Source organism: Stegodyphus dumicola, chromosome X1, assembly GCF_044657685.1.
Source record: "Stegodyphus dumicola isolate Sdum_Otavi_A_Nest chromosome X1, ASM4465768v1".
Taxonomy (NCBI): Eukaryota; Metazoa; Arthropoda; class Arachnida; order Araneae; family Eresidae; genus Stegodyphus; species Stegodyphus dumicola.
In genome coordinates, this window is record NC_140780.1 from 152,791,869 (window position 1) to 152,818,339 (window position 26,471).

General features: G+C 31.4%; 1 protein-coding gene across 5 annotated transcripts in view; it reads left to right on the top strand.

The window, feature by feature from the left end:
• The window catches only part of Pka-C1 (Protein kinase, cAMP-dependent, catalytic subunit 1), a 581,879-nt gene that overhangs the window by 310,321 nt on the left and 245,087 nt on the right, over positions 1 to 26,471 (top strand). The window contains exon 1 of one of the 5 annotated variants that reach the window (XM_085808137.1): positions 21,008 to 21,289. The exons of the other annotated variants lie outside the window; for them this stretch is intronic. The gene's annotated coding sequence lies outside the window, so the exon portion shown is untranslated. Of the gene's footprint in view, positions 1 to 21,007; positions 21,290 to 26,471 lie in introns of those variants that run through there. 5 annotated transcript variants of the gene reach the window in all.

Consider the following 26,471-nt stretch of genomic DNA (forward strand, 5'->3'; position numbering starts at 1 on the left):
AAAATATTGTCCAAACATTTAAAGACAAACTGAAATTTAACAGATGATCTAAATTCTCGGGCCTTGTTTTATACATCATATAAACTTACTGTACATATTATACTTATACTTCATTGGTCAAATAAACGTTATAACAGTCATTGCAGTATTTTTAAGCTTTGTATAACACTAGTGAGGCTTCTAAAGGCCATTCTAATACTCTTTCCTGCGACTTCTTTTTATTAGGTCTATACGTAATTAAATTTCTGAAAAAGGCTTCTTTTATTTAAAACAACCATGAAATTTAAAGTTACGGGTTTATACCTTCAGTTCCCTTTAGGAAGGTGATGGGGACTCACGTCACCTAGGCAACGAAGAACTGTGACGTCACATCGCTCGATGCCTAAGCTTTCACGGTCGAAGCGATTTCTTTTTATGTTTGGCATCTTAAGAGAACAGCGGGCTCTATCGCGATGCTAAAAATAGAATCAGTGTTCAACAAATTGGTTGGGAAGGCGATTTTGGGAGACCTCGCAGATATTAGAGAGGAGATGATGAAGGCAATCAAGATCATTTTTTCCATGTGTGCCATGAGCCAATTCATAATAGAGTGACTTCACATCTATTGTCACGGAAACTTAATCAAGGTACGAAGAGCTCTAACTTAATCAAAGAGCTTCAAGTGCCATAATCCCATGAAAGCTTAAGATCTTTCATTAAAAGAGCCTCGACATAAAAGTCAATATCTTGCGGAATTTTTGAAGTCTTAGGTTGTTAGACTACTAAAGGAAGTCGAGAGTAATTCTTACCGCAAGCTTCAAATTTTCACCCAATTGTCATCCAGATCACTTTTTTATATGTGGTGCAATTTTTATTTCGATACTGTAGCCTTTATTTATAGTTGCTTGTACCTTCTAATATAAACTCACCGTATCTCGATCAGATAAAAACAGAAGGGATGGGTTTGCATAAAACGTACAGTATATTTTTAAAAAAGTACTCTTTTCCTCCTTAAAAGTATTGAATATAAACTATCTATTTTGAGCAGGAGAAAAGAGTTTTAGTTAATTAGTGATTCATTCGACATTGATGATACATTGGAAAAAGTACATAACAATACTGATATACCACTTTTGTTTTGTTACTGTATAACTTATCCAGTTTGCTGGATTTGAAAATCAGCCTTAAATGTGTATTTCGTTTCTTTCATTTTTTGACATTTTCGTCACGAAGCAATAATATATGTAATGTATAAAATGACATGCACAACGTGTGCAGCAACGTACGCTGCAACTATGGAATATACAAGCAACTATGGAATCAAAACTTATGCCACAGAGCAGACCCTCGAGACTCTGTAGCCTGAAATTAACTCAGAAATGAACTCTCAACCAAATGGCTAACACAGAGAGTTATCTTAAAGAACTGAGGAATTGTCTTCTTTAAGTACTATTTAACTGTAAAATAAAAACAAGTCAAATTAAAACTCAAGTAAAATTTATAAAGTTGCTCTTGGTGGTTTTATAACTGAAATTACAAGACAAACTGAAATGATGCTTTGTTGGAATGAAAGTATTACAAGATGAGGCTGCTTTCCCTATAGCTTAATGTCAATATATTTACAGAGCAAGGTTCTGATTCAAAGCTAGTTGGTCTACATTACAGCCAAACTCTTTATCATTTGCGAACAGCAGAGCTACTATTTAGGCTTTTGGGTTCCACAAATTCTGCAAGAATTAGTTCTCAGTGAGATACAGCCGTGGCGCATTCCCCAATAGGGCACAAGTAAGACTAAACTCCTGTTTTGAATGCCTTTAAATTTTCATAATTTTCTTGTCTGAGCGAATACTGTAACATGAGCCAAAAAAGACAAGATAGGTTTTTACTCAAAATCTAACTCCTAGTAAAACTTAAGTATAATTGTGTTACCAACATGTAATATTCTTCCTTGTCGATTTCAGTTAGGGACTATTTGATATTAGTGACATTGATGCAATACTTGTATACAAGCTATAAAAGACTAGTATGTAAGCCCATTTTTAGGTATTTAAAAAAAGGGGCAAAACTAGGATTTTTGCTAAGACGACGGAACAGACGAGGCACAGCAATAAAACGCTACTATGCCATTTAAAAAGGAATAAAATGTTTTCCGACTGTGATGCTGAATTTCTAGAATATTAGTTAGAAATAGTTGCAGAAAACAATCTTTAATTTCTTTATACTCTTTCAAAAAAAGGATGACTTTTGGATTAAACACTTAGTCATACGTTTGTACACGTATAGTTTTCACTAATCTGTTCAATAAAAAATGACTGAAGTTATATTATTATAGTGAAAGTTGAATTTTATTTTATATTTATCGAAACTATTTCGCTAGTATCTAAACTCGTACAACAGAGTGGTTCCTAATCATTCTCGGTTAATGGTTACTGAACGTATTGCCTTTCGTGGTACTCGTGGTTTCCCTATATGCAACGCAAGTCCGAACTAAAGGGAGTTTACATGAATTCAATTCCCCCCACCTAACTGTCAAAGGGAAAGATAAAGAAAACTAACGTTAAATTAACTGCCTATTTCAATTTTAAATCAATCATTGCCAGGTTACTGAAATTAAATGCATATTTTGTAATGTAGACGAGTAATCCCAATACTACTACGCCAGGTATCCTTACTCATTGAATCACAGTCCATCTGGAAAATTAGGTTATCTTTTTTCAAGTGCATATCTACCGTCATGCAAGTCTTTTATAAACGGTAATGTGCAAAATAAATGACAGTAATACGAATTTGGTTTTCCTAGCCATTAATTAGACGAAAGACCATTGTCCGCATTAGACAAAATGTGTACTTACATTCTAAATGTTTACTATGCAAGAAATCTCCTGATTTTCTATGCAAGAAATCTCCTGACTGTAAATCAAGGAATATTTTCCGTCATTATTATTGAATTTATTTCAACAAATATCATATAGCTAAAGAAATAGCCTGTTGCGTGCGTACTGGTTCGTAATAGATTGAATGCACCCAGGTCCGATGATACGTTGATAAAATTTATTTTATTAAAAGAAAACCTTCAGAAATCTGTAACTTTCCACAGAAATACTCGTGCAGGTGTTCATAATATCACATAGTACAATCAGTAGTTACACATAAAACTACTAAGAACTTTAAACACAATGCAATGCAAAACTCATCTAAACAGCGAAGCTTTCACGGATATCTCGATATTCCGAAGTGGCTCTGAACTAGAAGTTCACAACAACTGAGAAACTAATGCTTTCTCCGATCTTGTGTAGTTTTCCCTCGGCCGCTGAGAAATATCTAGTACTTTCTGCTTCTCAAAATTACTGGAAGGTATATGAAAGCCGGATACGGTTACAGCTACATAGAAGATCAACTAGAGTCATTCAATTACGATACCACTTACAATTATACAGGTACCAGACCAAAATGTTGTCAAATGGTCACCAACTTTGGCGACATCATAGGATTCCTCGCCAAATTTGGTGACAAAAATAAGTATCAAAAAAACATCGCCAGCTTGGCGATATTTCGCCAATTTAGTGATATAACCATTTACTCAATGTTAAATAAATCTTGCCGGCAGAGCATCTTTTCTTAAAATTTGCCATATTACATTACACAGAAAAAAATACAACAATTGCACATATAATTTCGCTCAAATTATCAATAGATATACAAAATTCGTAACAAACCTAATTATATTTCCGTAACGTAAAATACAAAGCCCGAATTTTTTTGGCAAATTAAGCAATGAAATCATTTGTTATTGTTCTAAATATACAATCCTTTGTGTTTCAAATAGTAAAATGAAACGCAGAAATTTTTATCTACGCAATCTCTGGAATTAAATACAAATATTGTTTTTTTTTTTTTTTTTTTTTTCATTTTGTTACAATTTACAAAGAAACTACTTTATTTTCTTAAAACAAAATTCGTAATCTGTTTCTGTTCATCTAAAATAAAGCTACTATTTCTTAATGACTGTAAAGTACTCAATAATATAATGCATATTATCAAATTTATGAACTTAATAATAAACTTAAGAACTTTAATGAAAACTCTTATTTAAATCAACGAAAAATTTTAAAAGCATTAAAAAATTTAACAACAAGCTAAATTTTACAAGATGTAGAAAGTACAGCAAGCGATCTGGATAACAGTTACTGATGTCTGGTATCTGGATAACTGGAGTTCTAGCTGCAGTCGGAAAAACTGAATAACTAGAGTTCTTTTGAACAGGTTTTTCAGAAAATAACTAAAGTTCAGGAGATGACACTTCAGAACGTTTGTTCATTTATGGATTGGGAAATCAACTTTGCGTTATACTAAACGCTTTCTCAACAAGTGTATAAGCTCCCAAATTTGAAAACATCAAAGTTTCAATAAATTAATTAAAAGACTTATAATATAAGTAAATGTTTGCTGTTGTACGAAGTATTCATCTGCGGGCTACCACTGATCGAATGTTTTCACAAAATACAACTATGTTTAAGTTTTACAAACTGTGTTTTACTGTAATAAGAAGAAGTTTGTCTTTGGATTTCCACTGGCGTCTAAAGTAATCCCTAAGAGGATTTCTGAAACTGGAAGTTTACTGTTATTTTTAGGATTCAGTACTGTATTTGTTTTAACCGCGTGTATTAATAATTAGTGTTTTCTTGTAGATACAGCTATGTTTACAATAGAGCGCTAATAATTTTTGTCATACATTTTCCCTCCTTTAATAAAATATTAGTTCAATAATTAAAGAAAATGTTTCTAAATCATGCAGCTGAAAACTTTCATCAAAAATTCAGAAATTATTATCGTGTTATTTTCACGTGCAGCAGAAAATGTATGAGATTTTGTGGTGTCTTTCACACAGAATGACAATATAAAATGATAATTCTAAATATTTATGTAATATTTACATTCTTTTCGAAGTTTATTTATTAAAATCAAAAGTATTCGAAAGATTTTGTCTTAAACTCTGTACACTATTTTTTTTTTTTTTTTTTTTTTTCAAATTAGAATTAAACACGGATATGCTTAGTTTTCTGACTCCCAGAGTGCCATAGACTTGGTATTCGTAGTGGAGTATAAATACTTAGAATGCCCTCTTCTAATATAAGACAGATTATAACTTGGCTATCAATATACATTATTCGGTGGGAATGCCAGTTTCTCTTTCAATAGCTTCCATTTTATCAGAAAAAAAAGTGCGTAAAAATTTTGTTGTGATCGCAAAATGCGAAATCGGAAAAGGTTATTCTCCAAAGACAGTATTTTGACACACGAGCTATCCAAGGCCTCGACCATCGTTTCATTTCTTCCCAGACCCAATAGTGGCCGAGCGGTAGACTAGTCAACTCTGGTAGTTCGTCCCGGGTTGGGCTGTATAAAGCTTTAGTGGCTTATAATTGTAAGATGTGCTCCGAGGGAATCTATGAGTATGACGTAACTTGAATGTGAAAGAACATAATATATCAATATGATTGAATTTTCAGCACAAAGTATTCCACATCCTTCTCATATGAGATATTGCTTTGTCGTAATTGACGTGTAGGGATTTATATTTATTTTAAATAAAATATTTAATTTAATTTTATGTTATTTCCTATAAGCCTTCATTCCCTTAATTTTCAATGCCAGAATATTTAAATTTGGTAGCATGCGTGAAGTAATGCAAATTCGTACTTTGAGAAGAAAAAGTTTAAATACCGAGTTCTAGAAGGAAAATGAGAGAGTTTGGGCATTCGCCGTCACCTCTGTAGTGTGAGCTCCTATTTCTGAAGTTAGTGCTGGTTTACGTGGCTGGCATAACAGCTTTTACTTTGCTGCCACTAGTTTTCGACGCGGTTTTAAGTAACAGGAGTTTTCTGAGCCTGTAGGGAATTTCTACTACTTATTAATATCTTCGAATTTGTAGTTTAGTTCTTTTTATTTCAGTTACTGCTCGAGTGAAGTGTAGTTAGCGTCAAGTCGACGCGTTGTGAATTTCAAAGAGTTTAATAAAGGGTACTTTTAACTCTTCTCCTGTGTAGTTCCTACACGTACAGTTATCACTTAGAAGATAAGCAAGAGGATCTTACAAATTAACTTTCATTTCGTGATTTTTATTCGTATACATTTAAACCCCGGCTATTAATTTTTTAAAAATTGCAAGTACAAGCAAAATAAAACTTGTATAAAGGAATAAAAACTCTAAAATTGTATGTCGTTTTTTTTTTTTTTTTTTTTTTTTTTTTTTTAACTTCTATAAATATTCACATTATACTTGTAATCACAGCGTAGATACTGAGAGTTGTTACACCTCATTTGCTAATTTATTGAAAATTAGGAGTACAAGTAGCACAAAAATTGTATGATTGTATGATTCATTAAATAACACCAAAACTGTAAAATTTGCCGATTTTTATCTTATTTTTAAGCGTTCGCTCTACACGTGTAATCAAAGCGTTTGAACTGAAAAGGAATGAAACTTTCTCGTATGCATTAGATATGTGCCATTATCACAAATGATACACTTCATAATTTTTTGAAGAAGTTATCTGAAATACAAAAGTAAAGATATATTTTATCATGTTAGTAATATAAAGATTAGGTGCTGACCTTTTTTCTTACAAATTTCTCCATCTAAAAGAATTGGTAAAGCTATTACGACATAGTTACTTATAAATGAAAATATCGGCTTCTCCAAATACAGGAAAATCCTGTGTACCTGGCGGCTACAATGATAATTAATAAATAACTATGCACAGTTTTTAATCAAAAAAGAAACAATTGTTTATATTAATGATATTAGACGTGTCGCTATAAAATCTTTAATTTATCCTATTTAACCTTTTAGTCAGTTTTTAGAATAAGCGAACATTAATCTATTAAAATTCCTTCAATCCTTCATTGCATTGTTTGTGCCTTTATAATTACAATTGAACGAGAAAATGTTTTTTTTTATTTGCTTAATTAAGTAGACGCCAAAGTTTAATAAAAAAAACTAGAAGCTATACTAAGTACAAAACCTCAAGATTCATGAAATTCTGTTATTAATGCTTGAATACTTAAAAAATTGATTTTATTAACTCAAGTTTAATAAATAATGTTAAAGGATAATTAGGTAAGAAGGTTGCCTTAAATGTTATTTGTAAGATTCGCCGCTTTCTTCTCTTAAATATAATTTTTTACATGGTTTACACTAAATTTTTGCGTTACATTTATTTTCGCCAAGTAGCTGACATTTCAAAATTTTTATTCTTGCTTATTCATTATCTTGATAAAAGCTCTTATCATTATCTTTACGATAAGCACGCTTAAATGCAACTTCTTTTCATTGTGTTCTTAAAAGGACTGACGAATTAAAAGTCTTTTGATATAATCCCTGCTAAAATATTCATTGAAAAGCACTATTTTTTGTAAAGCTGTTCAATGGTATGAGCTGAGAAAATTAACGAACTGCAGCGTTTGAATTTTAAATTACATTTCAGGCAGTCAAATTGTTATTTTTAAATTAAAACTTCAATAACGTTTGGGCAACATGAGCTTTATAAAAATTATGTTGTGTGTAAACGTGCAGCGTTTTGTATCTATATGACATCCAGCATTTAGTAAAATTTCTGATTCGCAGTTTCAGAAACGATGAAATAAATACTCGTACAAAACACAAAAATGAAAGCGAAATGAAAAATAGGAAATGATATAGAGATTTCAAAAAAAAAATTTATTATCTTATTAAGCGTAACAGTGTATGTAATATCATTGATTTAGTTTATGCTTCTTTATTTGTTTATGTAGTGAATTAGAGCAAAGTATGCAATGTTTGTCTGTTTAGGTAAGGAATAACATCGTACAAGACAGGGTTTCTCAAATTATGGTATGCATGCTACTAATAACATTACATTATTTTTCGCGCACAATTTTCGCATAAAAGATTATAAATCAATGTAAGTGGCACATCTTTTTCTAATACTGGTACATGACGGTACGTATGTTGTATTTTATTCTAATTTATGTGGTATAATAAATTGCAAGTTTGAGAAACTCTTGACGACCGCTCTAAGAAAGCTCTATATTAGCAATACGCGATTCCTGGTAGAGATCGTTTTTTAGAGACTGGCTATGTAGATGGTATTTACATTTTTTTCCTACTTATATCTACGTTATAAATCGGAAAAGCCACAAAAACAACTTTGCAGTTAGCCTATTCGCCAGGAGGCCAAGTCAGACTACAAACGTTCATTGGCCTTATCCACTCGGGCGCTGGTGGACTACTTTAGTTTGCCTTCAAAGAAATATTTCTTCTAAAATTTGTTGATAGGGTAAGGTATTTGAAAATGATAATGAATCTAAATATAATGAATTTGTAAATATAATGAGTTTGTGATTTATCTCTTCTAAATTGTATATAGATGTTTTATTAAATTTCTAAAACCTTGAAAAATACATATATATACATGTCTTCTTCTTTATTTCTACCCAACTCCTCCATCTTTTCCTCTTTATCTTATTAACTTCCAACTGCTTCTAGCTACTAATTTACCACAGTCCTTACCTTCTCAGCATCAAATGTTTTTAAGCCTTAGTAATGAAATTCACAAAATGAAAATGATGAATTTCTTCCAAAACTTCTGAAATTTTTCATCTTCTTCCACCACTAATATTAAAAATCTTTTGTCGCGGGACATAAAAATACCATACATCAATAAACTTCCAAATGGATAATCAGGAATTAAATCTATCATCAGTTAAAAAACCTTAGTTACAAAATTCATCTAAATAAGTTAACTAACTTTAAACTTTTGCTGAAGATCAACGAGCTTAGTTCACATTCCAGTTACCCACCTTAGTGGGCGCAAACGAATACAGCATTGCAGATTTATGACTGACAGATATCGCACGTATTTGGGAAGCATATTAAACATCATATTTTATGAAATATGTAGGAATGACGGGAATCGCGTGTTTCAGCTGGTTTTAACTATTACTACATCCGCAAATTATCTAAACGTCAAATTGAAACTTTGACCTTGCTATAATTTGAAAATGAAAGGAAGATAATTTTACCGTCGCAAGTGTATAGATTAAAGATTCTTTCTCGAAAATAATTTTAATAAAGCAGCCATTTATGAAAATCAAATGGTTGAACTCGATTATAATATGCTAATTTTAGTTATAATTAATTCTTTTGGCGACATGTTATATCATGTATTTAAAGCACTATCGCTATATTCGTAATTTAATCTCAATAAAATGTATTCTTTGTAAAAACTTTAATTCTATATTTAAAATCTACATCTTAGAAGTATTTATAAACGCTTTAAATATGAATAAAAATTTAGTTGTCGAAAAAAATGTAAATATCATCTATATATCTAATAATGTATATACCTGAAATACCAAGTGCATAGACATAAATGCGCCTAGGCTGTCCTCTTACTTTTAACCACTAATGACACTTTAGCAGAAAACGCAGCCCAAACCTCATTGTATATCATTGATTTCCTTTACAAGCACAACGCAAATTAAAATGGTTGTGTAATAGGAAAGAGTTTTCTTCTTTTCTCTGTTATTTTTTTAATGGAAAACCGATTCATAATTAGCCGATGCCACTTTAAAATGAATGAGAATATCCTATTGGAATTGTTGAATTGAATTGTAATGACCTGAAGTGGAATTATTTGGCTGTTGAAATTACTTGGTTAATTGTGAAAATCGGAAAAAGAGCTGGTTTTGTTGGAATTGTATTTGTTTCAATCATTTTTTAACCCTTCTGGCAAAAAATAAATTTCGAAATAAATGGTCTGAGTAACTAGACTTTAGTATCTTGAAAATAACCTAATGAATGAAGTATAAATGCATTCGTTGGTTTAATGAAATTCAATTAAATTTGTATTCTATCAATGTTATATTTTTAATTATTTTTCTTTATCATTTAAAATGTTCAGCGAACAAAAATTTAAAGCTTTAAAATACTATTAAAATGAATTATTATTGTGAGAAACAAAAGTAATAAATGATAAAGTTAAAAAAATGAAATTGCGAACTGTTATTGAATTTTAATACCAATTCTGATTTGAACTGCCTGCTTGTTTATTTATTAATTAACTGCTTGTTAAAGAATACTATCTTGTATCGTAGTCGCCCACTTGAGAGTAAAGCGACCAATTCTCGATTAATAACGGGATTAACGGAGTTGCGGATTGATGAGCCCCGTCTAAATAAAATTCAGTTATTTCTTGAAGAACGATGTAAAAATTAATATTACAATCCATCAGCGTACCAACATCATTTATATTTCAACGTGGTAATTGTATTAACAGTTTTCATTGCAGTCACTGTTAAAAATTGCTTGTACAAACTACGTAATAAATATAGTCTTAGTAATATCTTCTGGAACAATCTTGCAAGTGTACATTGAAGTTATCATATAGGACTGCATCATAAATTGTATTGATTAGATAATATTATTAAAATATAAAATGAAGATATAAATTGTTAAGATGTGCCTTTATTGCATTTAAATCACTCAGTTTTTAGGTAGTTACAGTTACAGCTTAAACGATAAAGAACTTACGAAATGCTAAAAGACAGGATTCTGAAAACTGACAGCTGGAAATATGAATAAAAGGTCTCATGTGCCTTCCGGTGCAACCTGGGTAGCGTTCTCGCTGATGTGACGCTTAAATAATTAATAGGTTTGGCCGTTCCCAACTAATACCTAAAGAGAAATTGTTTGGCCATCTGGTGGGAGCCAAAAAAAGGCTCATGCAATGGCAAGACCTGCTTGTCGTATGGATGATAAATGCTTTGTTCGTTCCAAGAGCTAGATGTTTCAAACTCATCTTTTAATTACCCTGTGTAGGCAATCAGAGTTAAAGTACGGAATACCTTTGGAATATGTAAAGTATTTCCTTTTCGCATCGCATGCATCGTGTATTACTCGTGTTTAGTATATACAAATGAAGCTCCAGTCTGTTACATTCATATCATTTGTAAATATTTGATTTCAGAATATATTTCTCCATTTTATCAACTCAATTTCTATTGTTTACATGTCATCCCATGTTAATGAATATAATCTAACAGCCAGGAATAACCGTCTACATGCCTGACGTGTATAATGTGAGGTGACGCCACTTAATGGCGTAAAATTTTGAAACGTTTTCATTGCTGACTCTTCTGACGTCATAAAGTTGCCCGTTTGTAATCAATAAGAATGAATTGGTTTGTAACTGATTTTCCTGAGAAATATTTTACATTATGTACCTTTCACGTAACAGCTTATCATAATTATGTAAGATAACGTTTCCAAATCTTTTAGCCTCACTATCCACATATGTACAATTGCGATTCATCGTAAGCAACATTCATATAGCTACGATTTATCGCAACCCACATAGTTGATGTGAAAAAAAATAGAAAGGAGGAGATTCCTAAAAGAAAGTAATGAAATAATAAATAAACATATATAACTATAAACAATTACGTGGTAATTATAAATTAATTAGTAATTAAGGGTTTACTATTTTATATGAATTGTGTCCTCAGAAGTCCTTATACGTCTTTGTTTTTGCAACGTTCATCGTAGGCATATATTTCCAATTACAAAAATATAATAAATGTAACAAAAATTCATATTATATTATTTTTAAATTAAAAAAATATCTTGTAAAAATCACAAAATTTAACTTTTTTTGCAGTTTTCCTATCTTTATACTTATATTTAATAAATTAAATATTCATTATATGTATAAAAAAATACAAAAAGTTTACCTTTCGTATAAACTTGAAAATTAAATATCTCGATCAATTTTTGTCAAACTTTTTCTATTTTATTTTTTTAATAATGAGTATAAAATTTTATTAATATAATCATAAGGAGCGGGGAATCATTTTAAAAATTATGTTCCCTAACCTATAAAATTGTTTGTTCAAATTTAAAATGGCAAAAAGGGAATACTTGTTTCATTTAAAAGTATTTGTATCTGGAAGTATCTGTCTAGGGCCAATGACTGCGAAAATAAAGGCCTTACAAGGCTTCTTTTTGACACGGCGTATAATTTTGCAAAGTGCTTCGCGAGTCCTCAAAAAATTATCTCGCGAATCACACTTTGAAAACCCCAGTAAATAAATGAAAATATCTTATAAAACGAGTTATGAGAGGTAAAAGTTTTACCTCCGTATTTCAGAATTTGATACTTTGGGGAAGAAGGATGTTTAAATTCTGCTCTGTATTCAAATTTTCTATCGTTACCACGTAGAGTCGTTTTCTGAATCTTCTAAGATAGCACTGATTAGCCTCTCACTAAAACCGAATCTCTGTTTAATTTAATCGTTAGATTGGAGAAGGGGGGGAAAGCAAGAAGTTGCGCAACTTTTCAAATCACGTGATTTAGAGAGACATATTAAAAGCAGGAATTTAATCTAATAAAAGTTTTAACTTTACTTCTGAATCATGAAGGGTATTAAAAGTTGGTTTCGCAACAAGAACAGCAGTTATACCTGGTAAATAGGTGCAGAGATTCCAGCATTATGCATTTAGTGTGTCCTCTGCTGACGTCTCTTGCAGTGGCGAAAGCTTGTCCTTCCGATCTATTTATTTATGAAAAGAATTTGGAATTAGTTTTTAGAGATAAAAGTGTTCTTGATAGTGTTTCCTTTTTGGAGAAAATACCCTCTTTTATATATATATATATATATATATATATATATATAAAGAAATGCAATATTTGTCCATTTTTATTAGAAACAAACTTGTGTTCCAAAATATCCTCTTTCTCTCAATGTTTCCTATAAATTGTTTAATTTTCAAATACATAGGCGGATTTTCTAAATTCATGCAACCATTTTCTTACATTACATACAACCATTAGATTCAATTAAAGTTCCTGAGAAGTTACAGGAAATCCCAGAAGAAAATGAGAAATTTGCTGGAAATCCTAGGAAGTAAAATAAAGCTCAGAAATCGTAGATGAGAAGTACTGAAAGAAAAGGTGCTGGAGAATAGTTAAATTTACGTTATAGCCATAAATGACATTTAATTAAGCAGAAATATCTTGTAACTTCTGAATATATTTCCCAGTATAATTAAAACAAACTGAACTATAGTTTTTATACATTAATTGGAAATAAATTTTCATAAATTTATTTACTTATTCATTCATAATTTTTAAGTTCACCCTCATTAAATACCAAATTTTAATGACTGAAATATAACAGGACCGTGAAGATCGCGCTTATGTGCTTAGCTTTGAATTATGTATAACATTACACTCAGGTAAAATTCTAAATTTCGTTCACTTCAACTCCTGAGTAATAGCAATAATTACTAAATAAATTCAAATTAATGGTCCAGATTTTTTTTGTTTTAGTTTATGCTTTTAGCAGGACCATATATATATATAGTATATATATTTCAATTTTAAATCACAGTACTTTTAGTAAGCAAAGCATTGGTATTAAAATTCAGTCCAAGTTAGATTATTGGACTAAATATATTTTTAATTCTTAAATGGTAAAATGTGGCATTTTTTTTATTCTTAAGTTAATTGCAGCAGTGATTGATGGAATTTGACAAAAACAATAACGTTTTTGCAAAACTTCATTCTTACCAGAATTATTTCATTTTTATTCACTGACTCGAAACAAAACTTCTTTTTAAATCAAAATGTGAATAAGAGAATAATAATAATAATTCATAAGAGAACTTGAACAATAGAGAATTATAACGTGCAAGATATTCTTTTGTAATAATTATCGCTTTGCATAAACTGGCGTTTCTAACGTTCGATTTACATTTGCGTCATTTTCACGCTGAAGATTACTCCATTGTACAGGCGAGCGAGCAATGATTTCCAGCGAGTAATTATACAACTAGCGCTATCTATCGGTGAAATAGGAAACGTGATTGTTTTATCTTAAAGAACTTGATTCGCTTTTCCAGGTATTCGAAACAGATGTAATTTTCACAACGAGATGGAAAAAGGGCTAACTTTCATCGGTCTGGAATAAGTTAAACGTGACACCAAAGCGAAATGACATAAAAAATTAAAGGAATATCGCTCGTTTAAAAAAATAAAAATATTCACGAAAGAATGGCCTATCTTGCAAATCCTTTAAACGCGTTCTATATTCAAATCGATTGAAGAGTTGTGAAGGGAAATTTTCAGTTAGAGTCTATTCAAAGTGAGAAGAATCGAGTAGCAAGAAAATGTGCATGTATAAAATAAAATTGGGTCTTCTAGACTTTTACTGGTTTGTAGAAGAACTGATTCTATTTTGAATTAGTTATATTTTAAGTGCTTCTTTGACGCAAAAGACACTATACACTTACAAACAACCATGCTTTCTCCGGGGTTTGAACTTTGGCCCAAGCCTATGGTAGGCATCCATTCATCTGTAATTCTTTTAATGAAAATAAATAACTTCATAACATAATTTATGCTTTATTACAAAATACTTCAAATAAAGAAAGACATTTTTTATTTGGATATCCATATAAAGAGTAAGAATTAGATACAGTAATATGCATATTTTTTAATAAATTATTAAAATTTTAAGAAATTATTTAAAATTAAATAATTAATTAAAATGATAAATTAATTCAAACCAATAAATAATTAAATATATGTCAAGTAATTATATTATATTTCTGTTTATTGCGGTTTTGCAAGAACTAAAAGAACTCTAATATTAGATCTTGTAGAATAGTTGTTACTATTGTAACAGAATGGTTAGTTTTGTCATTATTGATTGTCCACAGTTTTGCGCATTACATACTTTCTTTTAAAACGCGATGTGCTATTGTTCTGAAAAAATTACTATCATTCCAAAATTTTAGAAAATTTAATAAAGCTTTTGAATAATTTGTGTTTTATTTGAAACTGTTAAATTATTTTAAATGACAAGATAAGATTTTCTGACCAATTTAAAGAAATAATTTTATGCTGTTAAAACAGGGCTAGGGAGATAATCTCGGCTCTCCGTTCATCCTACGTTGTTACTTACCCCACGTGTTGATAGTAATATCAGATGAAATCCAAGAATTCATTATATATTTTTGGATTGCGTCTGTCATTAGATTGCGCCTGTCATTGGCTTAGGCTTTGGACATCTTACAGATGACAGCACGAATTTCTCCAGCTCCATTCCAGTGTTGAAGGAAAATCCTTGGGGAAGGATCCGAGAGTTTTCCATCTCCTCCTCCTATTCCCCTTTCATCAGTCTCTCGAGATAACGTTCTGCTGTATAGTATTTTAAGTGCCCCTATGCCTCAAAAGTCACTATACACTTACCATGCCTTCTTCGGGATTTAAATTTGGGCCCAAGCTTATGGTAGGCATCCTTTCATCTGTAATTGTTTTAATGAAAATAAATAACTTCAGAACATATACTAATTTATGCTTTATTACAAAAGACTCCTAATAAGGAAAGGCTTTTTTTGTTTAGATATCCACATAAAAAGTCAGAATTAGAGTCAATATTCTGCATATTTGTAAATAAATTATTCAAATTAAAGAAATTAATTGAAATTAATTATGAATTACAGTTAATAATTAATTGCAATTCAGTAATTAACTAAAATAATAAATTATTGAAATAATTAATTAATTAAAATTTAAATATTAAATAAAATGTATTAAATAATGTTGTTCAGAGGCCAATATTTAGAGTAAAGAAGCCATCGATTTAGGACAACACACTTTATTTACACGTATAATGAATAAAAGGATCACACAGGAAATCGTATTGACCATCACACAGCAAGTAACATCTCACCATCTCCATACGCTCGAAGCTCGAATGACGGATGTGTCGGTAGAAGAGACAGCTGCGCCATCATAATTAATACGCATGCGCATAAGAAAAAACGTTCGCGCGCCTCTACCCAACACACCCCTCCTGCGAGCAACATTTTTTCAATACAAAAATGAAATACAAACAATATATAACACATTACATTAAGAAATTAAGGAAATTACTTTCAATGTATACATTAATTTTTCTTCACTGACACTCTTAGTAAGAAAATCTGCAATCATATTATCAGTTTGTGAATATTCCAACTTAATAACATTGTCCTTCATAAAATAGAAACGTAAGTTCATGTGTCTGGATTTCGTAGATCTTGCACAGTTGATCCACTGGATGGCAGCTTGACTGTCTGTATTCAAGACCACTGCACCATTCAAAAATTGTTTACATTTTAATTCTGATAATAAATTTACAGTCCAAATAATATCCTTACAAATTTCAGAAATAGAAAAAATTTCTGCTTCACAAGTAGACAGACTAACACTTCTCTGCTTACGACATTTCCAAGAAATCAATGAATCACCTAGTAAAATAGTACCACCAGAAAATGACTTACCATTTTCTGCATTTCCCCAGCTAGCATCAGCATATGCATTTAAAACTCCAAAATCATTGCTATAGAAAAGTTTTTTATTTTTTGTACCTTTTAAATACCTTAATACCCTTTTAGCCAAAAGATAATGCCTTTTTTCTGGTACATGATTAAATTGTGACAAATAAGTTGTTACAAATGATATATCAGGACGCGTTCTATTCGCTAAATATAAAAGTTCCCCAATTAATTCCTGATACAAAATTGCATCAATGTTTTCATTTGTACATGAAAAACCTTTATCTGCCCCTTTAACGATTGGCGTTTTCACTGCTTTACAATTTTCCAGATTGTGTTTAGTCAATAAAGATTCAATATATTCTGTTTGAACAAACATATACCATTTTACCATTTTCAAGGTTTTCTATTTGCATTCCTAAAAATTTTGAATTAGTATATTTTGGATTTAAATGGCACAATCTACTATGCCAAAGTTCATAATTATTACCAGTACAATCATTAGCAATGCATGATTCATAATTATAATATGGTTCTAAATTAACTTCAAGCCTACCGTTATTCTTAAATGCTTTAAAAAGTAATTCATTACACCTACTAAAAACTAATACAGAATTATTCCTTGATTCAATTTTACATCCTTTATCCATTAAGGCAGTGAGTGACAATAAGTTATTTCTTAAATCAGGAATATAACTAACATTACTAATAGTTAAATTAATAAAACTAGAATTCTTGGTATTTATAGCTTTTGCTTTAACAGTACCAATACCTTCTGAATATATTTTTGAATGTTTACCTGCCTGGTAAATTTCCCTCACCTCTGGTGTAATATTCTGAAACCAAAAGAAGTCTTTTGCCTTGTGTCCGGTTGCACCACTATCCAGCAACCAAATTTTATCACATTCATCATTTTTTTTTTTTTTTACGCGTAAGTTGAAGAGCAAAATCACTTTCTCTTTCGTCAGAACGAGATGAAACGTTCACACTTGTAGGTTGTAACTTCATTCTTTCCTTGTTACCTTTGGATAACTCACTTTTGAATTCTTGTTTCTGTAATAGCAGTCCTTCGCGATGTGACCAGGTCGTCGGCAAATGTAACAATTTCTTGGCTTATAGTTTTTATTCCTTCTTGATATGAATGCCTCTGCGTTGTTTCCATCAGGTCGTTTCCCATTCGTTGAATTGTGAACGGACTCTTCCTCACGGAGTATCTCGACTACTTCATCAATTGTTTTTTCACGCTGAGTTTTTACAATTTCCCTAATTCTAGAGAATTTCCCACGAAGTCTACGGACTGTGTAAAACACCAGTTCTCGAGGAGATACATCTAGGCTTAGCGATTGACACTTAGTTGCTATTCCTCTCGCTCTTGCGATATAATCATTAGCCGACTCATGCAACTTCATTTCTAAATTTTTTAACTCATTACCAGCATCTATTTTTCGATCTTCGGCTTTTCCCGTAAATGTTGACTTTATTTTTTTCCCAAAGAATTTTTGCATTCTCTTCTGTGGAGAACTGAAGCGCTTGTTGATCCGATAGTGAAAGTTTTATATATGCTACTGCGTCAGTGTTTTTCTCATTCCACAATCTTTCATCTTTCTCGTCTAAATTTTCTGGTTTTACTGTTAAAATTACTGACTCAAGTCTTTTCAGTGATAAGGCACCTTTAATTTTCAATGACCAAATAAAATAGTTCTCTCCAGTTAATTCGGGAACGTTCCACTTCTCCATTCTTAGCTTCCACTAAGACACTTTTGGTTTCGACTTGGTATTTTATATCCAATTCTTCTTGACAAAACCACGCTCTGCTACCATTTGTTGTTCAGAGGCCAATATTTAGAGTAAAGAAGCCATCGATTTAGGACAACACACTTTATTTACACGTATAATGAATAAAAGGATCACACAGGAAATCGTATTGACCATCACACAGCAAGTAACATCTCACCATCTCCATACGCTCGAAGCTCGAATGACGGATGTGTCGGTAGAAGAGACAGCTGCGCCATCATAATTAATACGCATGCGCATAAGAAAAAACGTTCGCGCGCCTCTACCCAACAAATAAGTTTTTAAGCAATTGTATTATATTTTACACTTACATATTTAGCCAGTTTCTGTGTGTGCATCGATAACTTTTTCCTGCGTTTTACTTACTGTTGGAAACATGAAATTAGCTCTGGAATCCTCCACACCGAACATTATCCAAGATAAGCAATGCATATTATTGCGCCTCATTAACATCACTGAATTGTGTTTTTGATTCACTAAACTGTGTTTTGAAAGTTTTCATTATCCGTCGCAATGAGCAAGAAGATTTGATGAATAGTGTGAATGAGACACAAATCCCATGTTGTTCATCCACAAAAATTGTCCGAAAAAGAAAGTTTCTTCGAAATCTAGACAATGGTAATTCGACGATCTTTAGTAATAGCCTGCTGAATATTTTGTTCATTTCAACTCGTCAATGAATATCCAAGTCGTAGAAATCTTCTTCTGCATTTTTTAATCTGGTAATTCACAAATTCACTTGATTTACTGAAAGTATCGTCTTCAAAGATTTGCCGAAACATAACAACGGGTTCAAATGCGATTTTTTAATAATAAACTGAATATTATGCACACTTGTAGTATCATTAGGTTTCTTTGAAGCAGGAGACGTGAAAAATCTGCAGTGAAAAATCGCCGCGACTCGATCCCTGGACCTCTCGAACATGCGTCCAGTAAGCTTCCAATTACATCACGAAGGTATGCTGATATAGCTTATATACTTCCCCTTTTAAGTACGACTGTGTATTGGGGGACCCAATCGCCAAATCTTGGTGGTGACGAATTACCGTCCGTCACCTTTTTTTAGTTCAGACACCACTTGTAGAGTCTTAAGTTGCCTTTTTTTTTTTTTAAGCTTAAGACGTGAAACATGAGCAGTGCTCTCCCCAGGACGCGAGCCTGAACCTCTCAAATACGCGCCGAGTGTGCTACCGTTACACTACGAAGGCATGCTGGAAGGAGGGAGATAATTTCCCCTTTTAATGGGCGATTGAGGATTAGAGGGACTCAATCGCCAAATCCTTGTGGCGACAAATTATTGTGCACTACCTTTTAGTTCGTGCGCCACTGTAGAGTCATTAGGTTATTTGTGTAGCAGGAGAGATGAAAAATCTGAAGTGCCCTCGCCGGAACTCGAACTTTGGACCTCTCGAATACGCGTCGAATATGTGTCCATTTACACCACAAAGGCATGCAGAAAGGTGGGAGAAAATACCTTATACAACGTTTGTTCTTTGTTATCGTGCTTCATAAATATGGAAGAACTTTGCTTCTCTCTCTCGGTTTCGATTTAGCTGCGCCATGTGTTCCGTGGCAAAACTATATAGCAACGGAAAAATTTTGGTGCCCCCATTTCTGAAAACCTAAGGAAATTTTTTGTGTTTTCCGCTTTACCTGACTCTAAGCACGTGCCTATATTGCTTTATGGTTAATCCAGCCCTACACTTAGCCCATAGGACAGAGAAATCCTGAATTAATTTAGGCGTAGTTGCGACGATACGTAATTTTGAAATCCTCCTTTTCAGTGCTGCGATTGAGGTTATTTTTAAATGCCTCTACGTATGCATAATGATAGAAGATTAGCCTAGGGTAAAATCATGAAATACGAAAATTAATTGCATTGTAGTGTGAGATAAAGATATATTGTTTCAAAATTAATTATCCAGAGAAGACATGGTTTTTTAAAAAGAAAAATTAAATCTCTCTTTCCATGTGAAATTGGTAAGCATTGTCGCATTTCCCCAGCATGTTTTTGTAGTGTAAAGTGGTTAGCATATCTGGGTAGTAATTGAAGGATCCCTGGATCAAATCCTGGCGAGGATACAACTAATTTTCATATATCGTGTTCCGAAGATCATGATAGGCTGTACAAATTTAGGGAACTCTGCCCCTTCTCTTCGCGTGTAATAGTAGGAAGAGATTTAACGCCTCATAAGCTCACTAATCAGTTCGCATTTGAAAAACCCTTGTACCAGTCAAATTTTTTATCCTAAAACAAAATAGCATATATAAAAAAATGTGTTATTACATTACTCTCGAAGGGATTTCATAATTAGCTAAATCCAATTCATAGTTCAAATGACGATCAATTAAGAATATAACAGGAAAATTCTGTGTCAGAAAACCAGTCATCTGTCGATATTTCAGACACACAAAGTATGTATATATATACATTGTGTATTGAATTATGAGTGCATCGAACTCTTTGTTCACTAAACAGCAATATTATGCCTTTCACTCTTTGGCGGAAGTGTCTATTCCAGAATTCACGTATCTGCTTTCGAAAAATTAAAAAAAGAAAAAGAAAACGAAGAAAAGAAGGGAAAAAAAGCATTGGAAGCGTACCTCACGTGTTAGAATTTGGCCAAAACGCTGTCAAATATGAAACGGAACGTTTAAAAGAAAAAATCAACTGTTCCGCTTAAACAAACGTGTTTGCAAATTGCCGCGTAATTCGTTTCATATTTCTGGTGGTTTCAGAATGATGATGAATGCAGCAAATACTGGTTTCTCAAGGTCACCCAGTCCAACTCTTTACTCCGCAATAACAGAGTAAGTGTCGATCCAGCTAATTCTGTAGAGGAATCATTGATTACTAGTAATAATTGGTGTGCATTTTGTGCCCTGGAATGAGCTCTGTAAAAGTTTAAAATGTGAAAGTGTATCCTTGGCTAACTAAATTCTCAAACGCTGTTATCGGCGTGTAAATGAAGATGTCCTTAGGTGGCGATATTCTCCTGGCTATCACACATTGCCAAAATTTCAATTTTTTTCCCCCCATCTGCTCTCTACTATGCCGTTAACAACTTGTGGTAATATACATAAGTGTATGTTACTGAGATGTTATTGAATTACGTCATCTGAACTTCATACAGATACTTAAGTCTCCATGTAAGTAACATTTGTTGTGTCTGCTATATAAATTAATCATTGCTTTATTCTATTTGCGATAGAAATTAGTCTCTATTACGTTTTCTATAGAAATTAATCTCGACCTTTATTGTGTTTGCTATAGAAATTAATCTCTACATTTATTGTTATAGATTCATATTTCCCTCAGTCACCTGTAACAGTTATAGTATAAACTGGATTAACTGTATGCCTTTTTTTTTCCAGTGGAAGCGAGGTACTTGAACTGCTCTGTTGCTAAGTTAATATTATTTATTATAATAAAATGAAATTGAATGGAAAAAAAAGATTTACTAAATGTAAATTCAAGCTTTTCTCCCGAATGCATGAACTCCTTCAAAGATCTAGCTCCTGATCTTGAAGAATCAATGAACAATATCATATTCGTTTCTGATGAGTGTATAACAAATGGAGACCGTACATTTCCTTTTATATAAAAATAACAGAAAATTTTATGAAAAGTGCATAAGTATAGGGGAAAGCATCGAAACATTTCATAAGTTTCGTGTTTTTAAACATGCTGTCTAACAATAAATCATATCAGTTACTTATGCGTATTTTGCCTCAGATATATATATATATATATATAATATAATATAATAATTAGTCTTCTGCAGATACACTTAGCATAACTGACATTGTTGGGCAGCATAATTTGTAGCAGAAAGCAAATTAAGTCTCTTGTTATAATTTCGAGTTGCAAATAAACAAGCATATTTAAGTTTTTATTGTTTATAGTTAATTTTTATTTTAAATATATCATGCAAAATAGCATGTTATACTCGCTAGTTTTTAGTATTTTTGAGCTAAATATTTGACCATTGTGCCCAGTGATGTAGATAAATCTCAACTTTGTTATGAACAACAGATTATCATAGTTTCACACTTACTTTTTTTTAACGTTTTAGATAATTATCTATTAGGAGTTTAAAAGCTACACATCCGATTAAGAAATAAATTAGCATAAGCTTGAATGTTAGTAATATATTTACATTAAAGCATCGTAGGAAGGAACATATGCTTTGAAACGATGTTGTTATCAGAATATTTGAGTTAAAACGTTTCTCCTATCATTTGCGTTAGCGATGGCAGTTTGACGTCATTTTCCAATGTCCTCTGGCTGTTTTAGTTAATTTTAGACTTTAAGGGCTTTGAAACCGATTCCTTGAAAATAAGTTATATTTTCTCAGTATTACATCTACAACAAAGTGCGAATACCATGCACACATTCAAGCACACTACTAAACAACAGATTAAATTGTTGGGTTGTATTATTTTCTCGAACTTTTGTCTTTGCAGTGCCGAGCAAAAATTTAACTGTGTAGTATATTATGTGAGACCATCGTGAAGTTTTCATATACTGATGGGCTTGCAGTCGACTTGAAATTAAAAACCCCGATCAAATTTCGGATCGGGGTTTTCCGAAATTTGTGTTACCACGAACGCGCACAGCTGAGAGAGATAACTAATTTAAAGAAAGTACCATATCAAAAGAAATGAATTTTTAAAGAGCGGCAAATCCCGAGAGAAGATATTAAGTACAGTACCGCAAAAGCAAATAACTAGGACTATAGCTACTATCTGCTGCTATCTCTCTCTCTTATTTCTTTGGGTGCGGGGAGGGGGAGTTGTTGTTACCAAAGACGATGTTTTATGACATAATTTAATTAATACAAGTAAATAAATAAACAAAAAATTTGAGAGTCGGGTTTTTTTTTAGCCCGATTTCTTCCATTTAGCCAAGTATTTTGCAATGTTTAAGCTAAAATTTCAGAATTAATCTTTTCTTGGGCAACGATTTAAGGCAACTACTAGTAATGACACTTCCATTTATGAAAGAATAGTTTTCTTTATCTGTTTACAACATACCTCATTTTTTACAGTGATTCAATTTTTTTGCTGAGACGAAAAATTTAAAACAACATTTTTTTATTACAAAAGTTTCGTTGCAATACATTTGTTGCAGCGAAACCTGGTATCTATGATTACTGATGCCCTGCAGTTAAATTATATTTAAATATTCTGCTACAGGGTGACACAAATGAGTTTAAAAACATAAATCCGAATAAATTATAAATACTGATAACTGAACATCTTTATATAAATTTTGGTACTGCTTTTTATCCTAATTAATACGCTAATCGCTTTTCACTGCCTTCGTGTGCTGATATCAGCTTTTATGAAATCAGTTGTTCCTTTTCAGTGTTATCATTTTCAAACGGAATGTATATTTTTTATCTGGTTAGAATGGATATTACCACAGATAAAACATACTATTATCAGAGAAATGCAACTAGCTTGTAAATGAAACTCGAGCTATTATCCAGAAAAGTTTCAAAAGTTTTCTGAATATTTGAAAATATTTCTCTTAACTTTCTGTTTGATAAATGTTATGACTAATTAGTAAGTTAATCAACAGTAAATTTTTCTTAGCTACATTGCTCAAAGAAAATGTTTAAATAGATCTCAACAAAAAGAAAAAAATAGTTTATTTTTTATATTTTTTCTCAATAAAATCTTTAATCCTAAATAAATTGTTCATAGTTAGCTCTTCCAAAAGGGTTAAAATAAACTGATCACATTTCCTGAATCTACGTGAATGATTTAAATTTAAAGCAAACAAAAATAACCATCATTTGAAGTTTTGACCCTTCCTCATCCAAATAGACCAATACTTGTTATAATTTATTTTTTTCTGTTTCGTATACGTGTTAAAATAACTTACGTCATTTTCTAAATCTTAATTACATTAAAAAAGTTCCTGTTATGTGCTTGGAACAATTAAATGTAATTAACAATGAATTTCGATCGGTCCTTTGTATGACTAATTTTATCTTTAGACATGTTGTATTTTTAATAGTTCAGGTCAGAAATATAAATGTAAATTCTTTGCATTACTTTAAATTTAAATGTAATATAGATTCAAGCTCTCTTGATGACGTGTTTATAGTTCATTTGCTTATTAAAATGTTCGCCCAGTTTTATTTTCTTGAGTTGTCTTAGTTAAAAAACTTAGCCAAATATTAAAAAACATTACAAATTTAATTATTTCTAATTTGTAAAACGTTTTACAATTTAAAAATATAAATTCTTACAATATTAATTATTTTTTAGACTTTTTGGAGTACGCATTTGTTTCAACAACTGAAAATATATGGGAGCGATGGCTGTACAATGTTCCACTTCTAACCAACTATGAGAGATTTTTTGAATGATTTACGCTAACATTTATCTTAATACGGGTTTACGATAAACTATTGTAAATTATTTTATGAACTTATTGTTTTATCGAACATGTGCTTAATAAAAGAAGAAATAAAGGAAGTTGTACATAGCAAGTTGTTTTGGGAAAGAATGTTACGAATGACGATTTAAATAAATTTAAATTGTCAAATTAATTAATTCTGCCTGCGTTTACATTGCTTCGGGAATCGAAGAAGCTCATATTCTGCAACTGTAGTCATGGAAAAAGTGTGCTACAAAACTATCTCATGTCCATTATTTTTATATCCTATATATTTCAACTATATATTTAACTCTGGTAGAAATATTAGTAAAGTGGAATTTCAAATATCCAGATTAAAAACTTTTTTCAGCAAAATTAAAAAATAAAAGCACTTATTTGTTTTCCTAAATGCAAAACTCTTTTCTGTTTTAAATAAAAAATAAAATCCCATCACACTGACACTAAAACTAAACACGTAGACTTGTTTTTATATTCACTGTATTAAAAGAAAAACGTAAAATAATTTTTATCCGCGAGAAACAAAATTCATTGACTATTCCCATTCAACCAGAATTAAAGAAGCATTATTTTTTTTGACGTTAAGTGGTAAAATTACTAACGAAATAAATTAAGAACAATAGACCTAAATACTATACATAACTGGTTTCCCAAGAACGTGCATTGTTTACATATTTTCGGAATGTTATGGGCCAATTTTTTCGTTACTTACAAAAGGTTCGTCAGAATTTTTAGTATATTTATTTAAAGGTAAAATAATACAGTAAAAAGAATAAAAGTTAAAAATAAGATATACGTTTTCGTTTCCCAATTCCTTTATTGTTTGTTTCGGTGCTTAATCAAGTTCTTGCAATTTATCGTTCATTCTTGTGGTCTTTGTGAAAGCGAAACATCAGTTTCGCCATTTTAAATCTTTTAAGCCACCTTTCATTGAAAAAATAATATTAACAGTACAGTAGCGAAGATCCACTTTGCCAGATTCCCATAATTGCATGTAACAAAATGAAGTTGCGCTGTTACTTAAATGACCGTAGATGCATTTTAAGATCATTGCTGTATTATGTTACCTATTAATATAAATATAATCAACTAAAAAATTGAAAAGATACTTAAGTATATTAAAAGTAAGCTTATTCCGTTTATCATATACAGAAAAACCAGAGATCCAGTTAACTGGATTTCCATTTATTAGGACTTCTGGTAATTTTAATTTTACTTCACAATTTTATACATTTGAATCTGTTGAAGTTGTCCGTTTTATCAGTTCGTGTATCTTCCCTTATTATAAAAATTACATATTTTACGAAATATAATCCTTCTGTAAACTGACTAATGACTTGACAGAAATACTCAAGGATAAGTTTAATTTCTTGGGAGAAGCTGAGACAAATATGATGCGCATGCTTTAAATCGTATCTGCCGTCAGCAGTAAATTGGATTCTCTCTCCGTAAATTAAATTTCTTACAAACTTAAATTTCAGTGCAAACTCTAATTACTCTTTAGTGGTTTACAAATAGGGGAGTAATTCAGATGGAAATTAATTTATGTGATTTTCTAATTTGTTTTTGAATTGAATAAATGTCATTAAGGATAATATGCGGAATCTCGCGTAAACTTCGCTTATCGGCCGAAAGTCTGGTTCCTGGTTCTATCAAGTAAATCTTTTTAGTTAGGATCACTATTTTATGATTAGTATCGTAAAATAATAAACTAGCAACTAGATCACATGCTTTTTCTTATGCCCATGAAAGGTTTTATTGGTTTTCATACCTGAGTCTAGGAATTTTCTATTCGAATAGGAAAACGCAATCGGTAAACCTTTACAATTTTATCTCCATTCCTAATAAAGTTGTATCTGAAGCTGCTGTGGCAACAGAGGAACCATAAAAACCTAGACGGTCAGAATTTTGGTCTTTTCC